Source organism: Balearica regulorum, chromosome 16 (genome assembly GCF_011004875.1).
Source record: "Balearica regulorum gibbericeps isolate bBalReg1 chromosome 16, bBalReg1.pri, whole genome shotgun sequence".
NCBI classification, from domain to species: domain Eukaryota; kingdom Metazoa; phylum Chordata; class Aves; order Gruiformes; family Gruidae; genus Balearica; species Balearica regulorum.
In genome coordinates, this window is record NC_046199.1 from 1,236,807 (window position 1) to 1,251,393 (window position 14,587).

At 57.6% G+C, this 14,587-nt stretch overlaps 1 protein-coding gene across 17 annotated transcripts in view; it reads right to left on the bottom strand.

Annotated features, from left to right (window-relative positions):
- EPB41L1 (erythrocyte membrane protein band 4.1 like 1) overlaps positions 1-13,813 on the bottom strand; it is a 69,158-nt gene extending 55,345 nt beyond the window's left edge. For 5 of the 17 annotated variants that reach the window (XM_075768238.1, XM_075768235.1, XM_075768231.1 and 2 more), the window contains exons 1-2: positions 13,633-13,805; positions 4,279-4,328 (exon numbers count right to left, since the gene is read on the bottom strand). The gene's annotated coding sequence lies outside the window, so the exon portion shown is untranslated. Of the gene's footprint in view, positions 1-4,278; positions 4,329-13,632 lie in introns of all 17 variants that reach the window. The other 12 variants (XM_075768225.1, XM_075768227.1, XM_075768224.1 and 9 more) reach the window with 5 other exon arrangements.
- Between the last annotated feature and the right edge of the window lie 774 nt (positions 13,814-14,587).

Genomic DNA, 14,587 nt, shown 5'->3' on the forward strand with positions numbered 1-14,587 from the left:
GAAGCCTGGAGAGGTGCCATCACCAACACACATCAGTTGGAAGATGATGCCCTGCAGCATCGCCACACCAGGGCCGGGTGCTCTCCTGCACGTGGTCCAGCCTTCGCACCCACCCTTGGGAGCCAGTCCTGCAGATCCCCACCCCACACCGTGCCTGGTCAGACACTGCCTGCAGCTTCGCATCCTTTGGGTCCTGCTGTGCAGAAAAAGCTGCTGAAACGCCAGTCCCAGGTGACGAGTCCTCCCCCGCAGGGATCTGAGAACAGACAGCTCTTCCTTTCCACCCAGCCCCAGTAGGATCACCAGCTTAGCAAGGTGGGACTCCGGCTCAGCCCTTCACACCCTTGGCCAAAACCAGTGGTGAGGGTGGTACATCACGTGGGAACAGAGCTCTCTGCCATGCTGAGACCTGCCGAGCACTTGAGCGACCGCACAGCCAGTGGAGCAGCAAAGCTGCATCTTCCAAAGCAAGCCCCATCCTCTGATGCCCGAGCAGAAAGTGCCGCATGTCAAAGATCCCAGCACAGCTCCCAGGCAGAGAAGCCTTCAACAACGAGGCAGGAGTCAGAGACGAGTGGGCATCCCAGCTCATCCCACACAGCTCCTAACTGACGTGATGCAGAAGAGGTTAAAAGTACCAGCCAAAGCAAGCAGGGTGTTTGGCCAGAAGCCAGCCTTTCCCAGGCTGAGTTTGAGGGAGCTGGCAGCTCTCACCAGCCTTCGGGGCACACATTGCCACATACCGCAAACCTGTTTGTTCAGCCCAGGCCAAAGCAGCTGGGGTGGCACAGAGCAAGCTTCATTGACCAAGGCATGTCTCGAAGCGAGGATGGGCCCGAAATCAAGAGGAAAGTGCGCAGGCAGCCCCAAGCCAGGGTGGGGGAAGGAGGCACAGCACTGCCACCGACACAACGCTGCCAGCTCCGGATGGCTGTGCCAGGGTCCCGCAGTGCCGCCTGCCCAGCCAGGGTCCTGCCACTGGACAGGGTGCAGGGTGTGGGGGGGAAAACAGCTTCATCTTCCTAACTACTCTGTAAAACTGACCAACAGCATTTGTCAGGCAAAAAGTGATCCTTGCAGCCTCCTGGGCCATTTCTTGTAATGAGGAGCTAATCCTGCCCGGGGTGCTGGGGAGGGACCTCAGGAACTGCTCTGTGCTCATCTGCACTTTGCAGCCATTAGGAACCTCCTGCGAGCAGAGTTATGGGCTTAAATCATCTCAGTGCCGCATCTGGACAGCGCGGGGGGCTCTGCCTGGGGGACAGGGCTGCAGAGCTGGCCATGCCCCGCTGGCCCCCATCAGCTTTTCTGGATGGGGAGGGGGCTGTCCAAGAGGTGCCATGGTCAAATGGAGCCATCAGATCCCAGGTAGGGACCAGGCTCTCCAGGTAGGCACCAGGACCACCAGCTCTGCAGCCATCCCTCCCCTCCTACTCCAACCCTTACACAGGGATGGCACCAGAGCGGAGCACAGGGCTGTTCCAGTGCAGCGGAGAGGGAGACTGAACCAAAGGCTGTTATGGTAACAACCAGTGCTCTCTGAACCCAACTCACCCAGCTGCACTCCATGGGTGACCACTGCAGAGCACCAGCAAGGCACCTCTGATACACACCAGAAGCAGGCAGGGGTGTTGCAAACCACGTGGGCCACCCATCACCAGCGAACACCCTTCCTCCATCAGCGACAGCAGAGAGCAGCTCCTGTCTCGAGGTCATCGCTGCCCCTATGGCAATCACCGCTCGCGGACAGAAGCAAGCAGAGGAAGGTAGAGACCACGGGTTCAGCTGTCTTGCACTGCAATAGAGCAGTCGGGGGAGATCAGCTGCTTCATCTGCAAGAACACAGGACCAGACACCCTGGAAACCACAAGGCCAGCCTGTAAGCAGCGTGTTGGAAGAGGAGAGGAGCTTGAGTAGGTGAAGAGCACCTAGAACAAGGGGAGCCACCGAAGGGAGCCCAGCTCAGGCACATGCTCAGCCCTGCCTTCTTCTGCCTTCTCTTTCCTTCCAAAGGAAGGCCCAAGCTCTCTGACTACAGTCGTCATCTTCTGGTTTGCAGCCCCAGAAGAGCCCTGTTCAGGGTTTAAAGCAGTGACTACAAAGTGCCATTTTCCCCAAGGTAACGGTCACATCTCGTGCACCACTTCTGAGGAGGATGGAGTAGCTCAGTTGGAAGGGATCTACAACAATTATCTAGTCCAACTGATGGATGAGCATCTCCTTCAAGCAAACTCCCAAGGAGATAGTCCTTTCCTTTCACTCCTGCCTACCAAATCTCAGCAGCAAGCCCTTCATGACATCCAGGAGGTAGGATATTACATCAGCTGTGAGGGAGCTGTAGAAATACAGAGCAATGAACAGCTTATCACCAGCACAATCGCTGTGCCATGATGGGAGCACCACCAACCCTTCCAGAAGTGGGGTGACACCTCCCTCGGCACAAAGCGGGAGCTGACCTGGGACTTGCCAAAGAGCTGGGACCCACAGGTGACCGGCACATGGCTCTGTGAGCATGCCCAGAGTGCGCAGCCACGCCGCAGTTCTGCTGTGCAAGTGCTTCCCCGAGTCCCTGGTGCTGGCTCACGAGACGCAACTGAAAGACGGAAACACAAAACCAAAGACACCCAGACCCGTGCCACCGACCCCCAGCTACACCTGGGACACTGAGGCCACCAGTGAAAGTGAGGGGTGGCTGGGTACCACGGGTGACCGTGGAGATGCTGTACGACCTCCTGCTCCCCAGGCCACCCCTATGCAGAGACCCCCAGCAGGGACTCACCCCACGCCGGGGCAGAGCTTCCCGCCAGGCATGGCCCAGGAGCCGAATGCTCCCACGCTGGCGGCGGCTGGTGCCCAGCCTTCCTCGTGCAGAGCCCCAGAGCGGAAGCACACAGGCACCCTGCCCCGTGCCAGAGGGAAACTGAGGCACGCAGCGATGTAGGATCACAGGCAATCCACCACCAAAGTTGGGCCCGCACCTCTGCCCCCAATTCCAAAACTGGTCTTCCAGCACCCAAACTCTTCAGCGTACAGACACGGGACAAGAATCCCCGTCATTCTCCTTGCTTTCCCTACAGATGTGTGGCCCCGGACATGGGCAGAGCTGGCGTCTTGCCGGACACACAAAGAGCCCTCCTGGAGGGACGGTCTTTGTAGCACCACGGGTGAGAAACCACTCATAAAAAGCAACGAGCTGCCCTGTTCAGAGCCAGGGACACCCCTAGCCCTGAGGACCACATCGCAGCAGCCCACCACGGCCCTCGGCAAGGACGCAGACCCCCCACGCACCCAGGGCGCTGCCCGGCTCTGCACCCTTTGCCTCCTGCGGGCAGCGGGGTTCCGTGGATGCAGTGAGGCCCACGGTGCGCCTGTCACCTGGGAAAGGGCCAGGACAGCGGCGTGCAGCCACGGAGCTCCTTGTCCCCAGTTTTCAGATGACGACACCTTCCCCCCGTCTTAGGCCCAGAGCGAGGGGAGCGCTGCGGCCTTGCTCTCCTCCCAGGCTCACCCTGCACGTCAGGGGGCGAAAGCAGAAGCGAGACCTTGTCCCCCCAGCTATCCCCGGCCTCACACCATCCGCAGGACACGCGGCAGTGGTTCACCCCCGGTGTCACACTGACAGCACCGTTCAAACCCACTGTGCACCGGGGCCCTGGAGCGGAGCAGTCCACCCAGCTGGAGGGACCCCAGGGGTCTCCGAGAAGATTTGCGCCACAAGCCTTCGACTCTTTTGGGCATCCCAGCAATTTAATTCTGCAGCTCAGACCTATCGTTGTCCTCTGCCATCCTCTGCTCCCGGGTGCCCAGGGATGCCAGCCTCCCCAGGATGCGTCTCAGGCCGGCCGTGCCCCCTTACACACCCCCCCAGGCTCAGATCCACACCCGACAAAACACAACGGCTGGTTTGCAAACACGCCGCTGCCTTCAAATCCTCCACACAAAAAAGAGCATGGAAATTCAGCGTTAAGCGTGACGTCCCAAAGTCGCTCCATCAGTGGGCAACGACTCGAGCAGCCGGTAGGAGCCTTTCTGTTGCCCAACTCCTAACTAAACCAGGAAAAAAATCCCAACACATAAAGAAAGCCAGAACAAGGCCAAGCCCAGCAGTTTTGTGCTTTGGTGGTAGCAGGCCAGATTTCCAGTCCTGCTGGGGTTTCTGGCAGATGAGCCTCCCTGCAGCACCGGCTCCGTGCTGAGCAACCCCTTCTACGCTACAAAACCCACTCAGCCTTTTGTGGGATCTGGAAAGGAGAATAAAAGCTTTGAGGATAAACTCACTCTGCTTCCAGGGGCTCCTCTCAGCGTGCTGCTCGGGCACAGTTCAGAACCTGCAAAGAAGAAATCAGATTTGGTTAAAGAGAGAAGGAAAAAAAGCCCTTCCCAGAGATGATGGCAAGCGCACGGACGTTAGCCAGGCACTACATCACAAGATGGTGCCCGCACGGCTCGAGCGCTGCGTTTAGACTCCACACAAATCTGCTTGCTGGAGAACGTAAGCTCCAGATTACATTAGATGCCGCTTTACTCTCAAAAAGACTGATGTGAAAACAGCATCTTCTCACGCAGTCAGCCTGCCTGCCGCACGCGTTGCGAGCCAGCTCTGCTCGTTTGAGTGATAAAAGCAAACATTTACTACAGGCAGTGCCGCAGAACCAACACACCTCCAAGAAGTAAAACAGATACCCTCCTGGCTCGCGCCACCGGGCGCTACCCAAGTTCTCCTTTCAGGGCCATCTGTGCCACCCCATTGTCACTCGTCCCTCCGGCTCACCGGCGCGGCCTCCACGGTAACACTGAGGGCAACATCTGGTCAGCAGGACTTTTACCCCGGGTAATGATGCAGGTCAGCAGTGCAGGACCCACGAGAGCCAGCCTCGCTCACTCATCCATGGAGTGACCAGCAGCTCTGGCACACCAGGAGTAAAATCAGCAGTTTTATTAGGAACAGCCCAAATCCTGCCACAGCATTTTCAGGGCCGCTTTTTAGATGACAACTGCATCTAACGGGGGAGGAAAGACTGCCCAGCAGGCACTACAGTGACACGGAGAAAGACCAGTCTCGCAGCACAGCAAGGATACCTTCAGCTTTTCCAAGGGTTAATTTTCAAACATACCTTCAACAGGCAATGACCATCCTCCCATAAAGCACAAAAGCAAAGCAGGCAGGACGGCCCGCCTGCGCAAAGCACCCGCCTCTCCCATGGATTCAGCAAAAACCTTTCACTCTCTGAAAGCAAACGTCAGTTGTGTGTAGCCCAACACAGCTTGCCCTGAGCGACTCCGATCCACAGCACCTTCCCCAGGAGCTTGCTTGGGGCACAAAAGCTGTTCCCCTTTCCATTTGGACAGAGTCCCCAAGCAGCACGGCGACACACAATCACTGATCCGTGGCTGGGCAGCTACTGCATGGGGCTCCGGCCATTCCCTCCTGGACAAGGACAGGACCTGCTGCTGCCCCCCAGGCAGAAAACCTGATGCAATAACGCTGGGAGCTTTGGCACCTCCAAGGAAACAAAATCACCCTTCAACAGGGAGAAATTGCACCCTCAAATGATTTGCATGACAGATATGGAAAGAGGAGGGAGCTACAGCCACCACCGTGCGTGCGGTCCTGTCCCAGCTCTCTGGTGCTGTCGCATGAGGGGAAGCACAAGCAGGATCTCATCGTACGCTGGCACCGGGCACGCTCTCATGCACCCCTGCCACCAGGGACAGATTCCTTCACAGCCACCACATAGACTGGTTTTACTCACTCAGCTGCCTCACTGTGTGGGGAGCGGGGCTGGGATGTAACATGGGGCACGCCTGAACCTGGCCAGCTGGCACCAATGCTGGCTGCACCCGCACGCCCAGGTCCCCCCACCCACAGGCACCCTGGGGTCCGTGTCACAGGGCCTGAACACCTCCACACCAGTGCCCAGCACGGGAGCTGAACGCACACCCCGGTGTACAGCTCACTGCTCCCCCAGACCTGGAAACTGCATTTTCCCGACCCACTCGCGATGATGCACAGAGCCTGCGCTGCCCACGGACCAAGGGATGCCACTGGCATGTGGAGGCTGCTGCCCATGCCATTACCTACACACGCACACTCCTCGATCCTGGAGCCCCCGACAGACTTCTCCCTCCTCTTCTCGTGCAGATGCCAAGCCCAAGGGAGAGAAAGAGCCCCATCAGGAGATGAGCTCTGCCCTCTCCCAGCAGCAGGACACATGGCTGCCCCAACGGGCCAAGCTGGTCCAGGGAACGGACTCCAACACCAGTGGCTCCTGCTCCGACCCACAGACGGTCACACAAAGCCACGGGGATCTGTGGGGCTCTGTCCCCTCTTCGGCACAGCCTCTGTGGTCCTGCTGTGGTTCTGCCAAGCCCAGTGATTTTTATGGGGGCCCTGTGCTGCTCCTGGGTTCGTACACTCAGTTTCCTTCCATCCCAGCTCAGGGGTGAGTCAAGAGATGCGCAGGGAGACAGGCAGGGAGACAGGCAGGGAGACAGGCAGGGAGACAGGCAGGGAGACAGGCAGGGAGACAGGCAGGAGAGCAGCCAGCTTTCAATAGACCCAGAAGAAGGGGTTCTGCGCCAGCAGCCCCGGCACCTGGGGCTCACCAGGGCTGCACCTCCTGCGAGGGAGCATGGAGGATGCAGTCACCAAAGGCAGGGCAGTGGCACTCAATGCTCCCCAACCTGCCTGTGTTAGTGCTGTCAAATAAAGCCCCTGCGCTTTCCATCAGACACCGACTGTCCTTCCTTCCCATCTTCTGCTGCATGAAGCAGCATTCACCGGGGCTGTCTGCACCGCAGCAGGCTCTGAGCTATAGACATTTTGGGATCTGAGTTACTGCATCAATTAGTATAATATTAATGAAGTGTTCTGAGAATACAGGCAGTGAGAGCTAGACCCTCCCCCAGCCCTGCTCACTTCTGCCTGCAAACAAGCAGCTCCCCGTAACACTCCTGCTAGCAAAAATCCATGCTAAATTGCATCACCATCTCCTGCCATGCAGCTCTCCCCAGCACCCGGCCGGTGCATACACCATCGCAGCCACAGACAGTGCCCTGGGCTAGAAACCATCCCACAGCGACCCACATTGTCACAACATCATCATCACAATCATCCAGCCTGACCCTGACGGGGTGAGCTCAAGTGCCGGCTGTGGAAGCAGGCGCTGGGACACCAACGGCAGCCAGACAAAGGCTCCGGGCCGTGCAAGCGGCAGATCCCAGCCAGCACCGCTGGCAGGCTCAACCGCTGGCTGCAGTTACGAGGGAGCCGTATGCTGCGCCCAGCTCACTTGAATGTAGGCCAGCAAGTTGCAAAAACGCTGATGGGTCCAACGAAGGGCAAGGAAGGGGACAAGGATTCACACTGTCCCCTTCACATGTCCACCAGAGCAGGAACATAGGCAGGGCAGGGCAGCACGGCAGCCTCAGGGCACCTTAGAGAGAGGTCCCGCTGTGCCCGGCTCCACCCTGCGCTGGGATCACATCAGCTCTGGCAAGCCAAGAAGGAAGAGCCCAGCCAGCACTCAGCAGGAGATGACCATGGACCACACCACCATGGGCCTTGCAGGTTGCCCTGCCTACACACGCCGGGCTGCCGCAGCCAGCAGCACCGTGCCGGGCTGGCCCTGAGCTCCACAGCTCTTGCAGCAGAAGTGGCCAGGTGGGCTTACAGCAACGGCGCAAGTTGCCACCAAAACGCAGCACGGATAGCTGCATTTTCTCTACGTCCCGTTGCGCTTCCAACAGCCACCCTAGAGCCAGGGGCATTTCTTACCGGTGTATCGCACGTGAGACAAAGGTGACCAACAGGGATTTACTCATGCCATACTACCAGAAAGCGCTTTTTGGTTGCCTGCGGAAGAACCTCAGTGAATTTGCAGAGGTAACGGCCCCTGCCTCACGTACCCAGAGCCAGATCAGACCTCAGAGGAGGCTTCCTTTGATCTGGCCCGTTCACTCCGCAGGACCTTCATCTATCAGGGCTTGCAGGAAATCTCCTGAAAGGCCACACTGGTGACAATTCAGGCTGGAAGCTTCCCACCCCAAAGTTCACCATCAACGTTGGGTTTGTATTCTTGTCAAAAATCACACCTTCCCACAGCAAGCAGCAGACCCAGCTGCATGACCACCCCTTAGGCCTTAACACAGCACCACTCTCCCACCTTGAGACCTTTGCCACGTTCCTCTCATCACTGGCAAAGCAGAGACACAAAGCTCTGTCAGGTGCCATGCCATCCCATGCCCAGCAGGAACTCCTGCCAGCAGAAACACTGCCAGATCAATAGTGCACCTAATTAGAACATTTAATTCCTTCTCTCACGCACAGGGATACTGCTTCCAGCACTGCAGCCCTTCACGCGTGGCCACCTGGGTGATGGTCCCATGCGGATGGGCAGGAGGAGGATGCGAAAGGCTGGTCCATTCCCCCCCCTTCCGCCCCGCAGCCTGCCAGGGTACGCACCTGCCTGCCTCTGCCCGGCCAGGATGGCCTTCTGCTGGCACTCACCCCAGCAAGTACGATTAGCTGATTACAAAGGGGAATGTGTCATTTCAAACGCACAATCAGATTTCCCGGCCCTTCTGCCCATAACAAAATGTCTCGTGAAATGGCTCATTCTGTTCTCCCATAGAAACGTGTTTCCCTTCAAAAGCTTGATACGAGGAGAGGGGAAAAAAAAGGCAAAGCTAAAAATAGCTTCTGAAAGATACCATGACAGCAACAGATTCACAGGAAAATGAGGTGGGAAGGGGGCTGTGAATGTGTTGAGATCCTGTTTAATCTCTCCCCAGCCACCTAAAAAATCCACGGAAGGCAGAAATGATACCTCAACGTTTCCTTTGTGCGAGAGATGACTCCACCCTGTGTTTTCCTCTCCATCTGATGCTGGGGAAGGATATCAGCCAGCACACATCTCCACTCTGCTGCCAGGCAGCGAGCGGGACCCCGGCAGTGGGTTAGTAGGAGCAGAGGGAGGAAGGAGCCGGTGGGTGGAACCTGGCAGCAGGGCTGCGCTGTGAATCCTCATTCAGCATCGCCTCAAACACAGGATGCCTTTTACACCAGCACAGCACCTGGCCCTGGTTTCCACCTCATCGCCAACACCTCGCAAAGGAGCATCAGTCTTTGGGACCGAGAAGGGGTGAGGGACAGCAAAGCCCAGTGGGATGGCTGCAGGGTCCAGTTATAGCAGGCGGGCAGAGGGCTGGTTTCTGAAAGGGGGATGGAGCAGATACTAAACTGCTACCACATTTCATCTCCACAAAGAGGCCAAGTGCCCGAGTAAAACTGCTGACCTGCTGGCAACTGCAGATTTGCAGCTTCAGCCTCATTTGTCTCATGTTCTGAGCACAATAGGGTCAGCCCAGTCTCCTCTCCGTGCTGTGGTCACACCGGACCTGGGATGCTGCTTACCCAGACCCGGCTGCTCCCGCACACAGCAGCTGCTGCACGGGGCAGACCCAGCCTGGGGCACTGCTAAGCCCCCCAGGGAGCTAGTATTGCCCTCCGGAGGGCAAAAGACACACCATCGGCAGAAGATGCAAAGAAATTCCTCTTCCAGAGCATTATCATCAGACTTCAAGGCTCTCTTCGCTACTCCCATCCTCCCAGACAGCAAATCTGGGAGTGTGCATGAGCACGCACATGGGCATGCACACACAGTCTAGGCAGGGCACTAATTCTCAGCTTCAATTCAGAGCACCCTCAGCTGTGTATTGGGACAAGCAGACATGGAGTATTTGTACCAAATCACCCACCAAGGGCTCTGAGATGACCGCCCCTTTCCACACAGTCCCACAGCTCCCCGTCTAGCGCAAGGAGAGCAAGCCTTGGCTCCCATCCCAGTTGTACAAAAGCTCAGCCCAACAGCTCTTGGCACAGATGCCTCCACGCACCCCCAAACAGCTCACCTCCTTGAAGCAAGGCAGGGCAGAGGAAGCAACTATCAGCCAAGACAAGGGACATCCAGGGAGCCTGGGCTCAACGTCCTGTTCTGCACCAGGAGGACGCTGTGCGACGGGAGAGCTGCTGCAGAAAGCAACTGTGCTTCCACAGTGGAAGGTGTGGTTGCCCAGATCTCCTCCTCTTCCCTTTAAGGCACACTTAGGTCCTGGACAACCCACAGGCTTCCACCCAAGGGTTGGGAGGAGAGGAACAATGGATCCGCAGTCACAAGGAAATACTGCAACATGTCCCCATCAAAGGACAAACATGTCCTCCCACCGCGCTTCCCATCTCCTGCAATCCAGACAAGGTGATGCGCATGAGAAAGGCTGGTCCCCTCGGCAAGCTGGCAGTAGTGACGCTCAACTTTGCGGACCCAAATGGCACAGGGCAGGTGCTGGAAAGGAGCTCCCAAGAGAGACTGTCCCCCAGCTCCCACAAATAACATACAACTCTTTCCAGGCTTAAGTGACAGCATGAGCCAACGGTGAGTGCGAGTCCGTGCTCGCTCCCCGTGCCGAAGGGGACAGCCAGGGCCAGCCCCCCCACCCGACACCACAGAACCTCACAGGTCTCCCTGGCACAATCGCCCCGCCTGGGACAATTCCAAACCTGCTGACTCAGAGCCACCCGACTGCTCTAATGAGGACAATAAGCCACGCAGCCGTCACTGTCACAGTCTCAGCGCAAGCACATTTTTAGACGCCGCATGAGAGTCGTGTATTTGTAGCTGCACAAGTCTTCCTGCACAGGAGCCTCCAGCAACCAGGGACTGCGGAACCTCTGCCGTTTCGCATTTCTTCTTTTGCATCTATGCTTAAAACAGAGCTTCAGACTCGGCTCAGACCTCCAAGTGACAGGCACCGCATGAAAGTCTACTATATAGCTAAACACAGGCCTTACAGACGCCCACGCTGATCTGCCACAAAGCTTAAGCCCGTACTCAGCCCATCTCCTCACACAAGCTTGCTTCCCCATCGGTATCCCAGCTGTCACTGAGGAAGCGTTGTGCCCGAGGCGGCAGGGAAATGTCCTCAGTCCATAGCCGCATAAAATTAAGGCAAAGGACACTCAAGTGATGTCTGCGAGACTGGGCAGGAAACCCGGAGCAAGCCTGGGAACAGCCAAGCCCACCCCCTGCCCTTTAACCAACAGGTCATTCTCTGTGACTTCCTAATTTAGAAATCCTAATTAGCTATGGGAAAGATTTATTTTATTTTTTTTTTTTTAGGGAAAAAATTAATCAGGCATCTGACTGGTCGGTCTGTCTCTGCAAACCTCCTCTAGTAACGCAGAAGTCATCAGCAGTACTAGAGCAAGGAGGAACGCGGGCAACACGGAGTGACACGAGCTGTATACAGGACAGGGGCTCGGTGCTGCCAACAGAAAGTGTGAAAGGTTATTCTGTAAATCAATGAGAGATCCAGCTCCTCACCAGGACCAAGGTCATCACCCAGAGCTTAACAGGGAGCTCAACTGCCTAAGGGAAGAAAATTGATTTTTAAGACTTTCCCCATTCTGTATACAGTGCAGTGATTTCTTCAGCTGACCCAGCCACCCCTCCTGGCCACCCACAAACCACACGGCAACCACGGCAGCAGCCCAGGAACGGAGGGCCCAGCAAGCTCCGTGACAGCACTGGACAAGAAAGGAACCAACACCTTCACCCTCCACACACAAGGAACATAGGCTGTCTTCTACACTCATACTTTTTGACCAGAAATACAACACTGGACTTCAAAAACCTTTTTTAGAAGCTTCCTCCAAAACAAAACATCTTCCCTGAGAGTTTTGGAAAAATGCTGATTTCTCAAAAATTGGTAAAAACAAAAATTCTGGACAGTTCTAGATGCAAGATCAACAAGTAACCAAAACAGCAGGGGAAGAGGACATCACAACACATTTTAGCCAGCCTACCATCAGCACAAACACGGGCTCTGCAGCTAACCCAGAGCTGCATCACACCCTCCGAGACCCCCCGTACCCCAGCAGCCCAACCCAGGGCTCTGCTGTTTACGGCGATGTCTGGTTTAATGACCGCATCACCATCTGACATCATGGCTAAAGCAATCAACACAGCACAAGGATGGAAGAGGAGACTGAATACTCCGCTCCCAGCAGGGAGGTGGCTCGCAACCCCCGAGGGACTGATACATCATGGTCCTGTGACACCAGACACAGCGGTTACCCCTGGGAATGCTCTGGGAGAAAGAGGGTGCTTGAGGACCTGCCACATGCTATATCAGCCAGGGTCTGCCACAGCTTCCAGACCATGCCCTGCATCTCTGCACACAGTAGAGACCGGGGTCCCAATCACCAACATGGCTCTGAGCACCCTGGGGAGACCTCCACAGACAGGCTCCATGCCTACCAAACCAGACTCCGAAAAAATATAATTAAAGAGTAATTCCCTTCTTGCAAGGATCATTGCCCAAACGCAGCCTTCCCTCAGCTCCAAACTTGCTCGACGGCAACAAGGGCATGCAGCTGAAGGCCACCAGAACAGCTCTCCAGCCTGCGCAGCCACGGTCAAAGGCATCTGACACACACCGAGTCCTCCAGTGGGCCGCAAAGGACGTGGAGATCTGCAAGGCAGCCCCAAGGAGCAGACCTCAGTAACGATGTCCTTCCTACGCCTCAAGTTGTTTGGAACCAACATCACTTTGGACAAGCCTGGCATGAGAAAGCAGGAGGGGAAGTGACAGTGGAGTGCGGGAAGGAGGCTGATGCACGGGCTGGTCTCTCCGGGGATGCCACACCTCATCCACGGCAGCGGAGAGAGGGCTGATCAGGAGTCACCTCACACCATCTACAGCTGAATCAAACACAGCTTTTCCATCGCCTGCTCCTGCAACACACTGTGAATACTCAACCACGCGTACCCAGACCATTGTTTGTCCACAGAAGGGTCCCCACCATAACACGATGAAGGCTGGGCATGCCGGAGGGAAACAATACCGCTGCGGAAACAGCAAGAGAAATAGTGTTTTATACAGAAACCACCGATAGAGAAAAGGGCCGTGCAGGTCCTCTACTACAATCTCCCGAGTAACCAGTCTATGTAGAAAATGCTGAGCTCAAGGATACCTCCAGAGCCCACCTCCCGCCATATGACGATACTCCAAAAATAACCACAGAAATATGCGAGGACCCATTCCAAGTTGTTCCTGGCTCTCTCCACATTCTCCCTCTAATGTAAATCGTCTCCCTGAAATCACAGCCCGGCAGTTGAACGCTATTACGGCAACACACAGCTCAGTGCTACGGCTCCCTGGGGCTGGCTCATCCCGGCGTAAGGGCGGGATCCGACCCCGCTTTGCTCCTTCGCGGGTGGGAAGCGCGGTCCACACACACACACACACACACATACATACACCCCCCCCACCCGTGCCCGGCTGGACCCCCGTGGGGAGCCGCGCCCCGACCTCAGCATCCCGCCGCGCACGGCGAGCAGGGAGGCAGGACACGACGAGAGATGCGCTGCCCGCCCTTCCCTCCTTCCCTCCCACCGCTGCCGACAAGGAGAGGCCCGGCTCGGAAAAACCTTTCCAGACGGCGGAGCTGCGCCTGCCTGCAACCCTGCCTGCAGCCCTGCCTGCCTTTCCTTTGCAGGCAGCACATCTCAGGCTGCCGGCGCTCTCCGACCCCGCAACACCCCCCATCCCCCGGTTCGCCCGGGCGCTCACCTCGGCTCAGCCCGTTCCTCCTCCTCCTCCTCCTCCTCCTCCACCACCGCCGCCGCCTCCCGGGCGCGGCCCCACGCCGCAGCCGACGCCGCTGCCTGCCCTGCCTGCTGCCTGCTGCCTGCCTGCTGCCTGCCTGCCTGCCCGCCGTGCGGCGGGAGCGCAGCGCAGCGCGGGGCGGGGCGGACCGCGGCGCTGCGGAGGGGGAGCGGCCGCTCCCCCTCCGCAGCGCCGCGGTCCGCCCCGCCCCACGTTTGCGTGGGAGCCGCCCACGGGCAGAGCAGTGGGTTGCGGGAGCTCCGTGTCACCGTCAGCTGCGGGTAGTGCCCGGGTGGGGATCGGCTGCTCGGTTCTGGTTCGTTCCCGATGGGCACGGTGGGCATTCGCGGTTGTTTTCACGCATGTCGTGCGTGGACCTCGCCTCCCCCCCCCCCCACGGGCAGTGTCCCGCAGAGGCACCCAGGACCTCACTGCCTCTTTTACCAGGCCCAGCTCAGCTCGCATAGCTGCACCAGCTGCTTCCCCCCCCCCCCCAAAAAAAAAAAAAACCCAAAAAACCACTTCCCATCCCTGCAGAGCCTCCTCCTGCCACTTCCCCGTCCAGACCTGCAGCCCCGGATGGAGGTTTCCTTCCTCAAGGAAGGAGCTTTGCCTCAGAAGGACATGTCGGCAGGTTTTGCAGCTCTCCCAAGGGATGGCTGATCCTTCTTGGCGCATCCGGGGCTGCCCACCCGCTGCTCACAGCCCCAGAGCACTGCATGCGGTGTTTGCGTGGGACACCCATAAGCCAGTCCCAGGAGATCTCCAGCACCATCGAGTGACCTGGCTTGAGTATTTTGGGTGTGTCAGGGCAAGCAGCCCCCTCCAGGAAATGCAGATGAAAAGGGGGGGCCAGTTGTTCCACCACACACGTGTGCACCTGCAGCATGGATGCACCAGGTGCAGGGACGCACTGAAC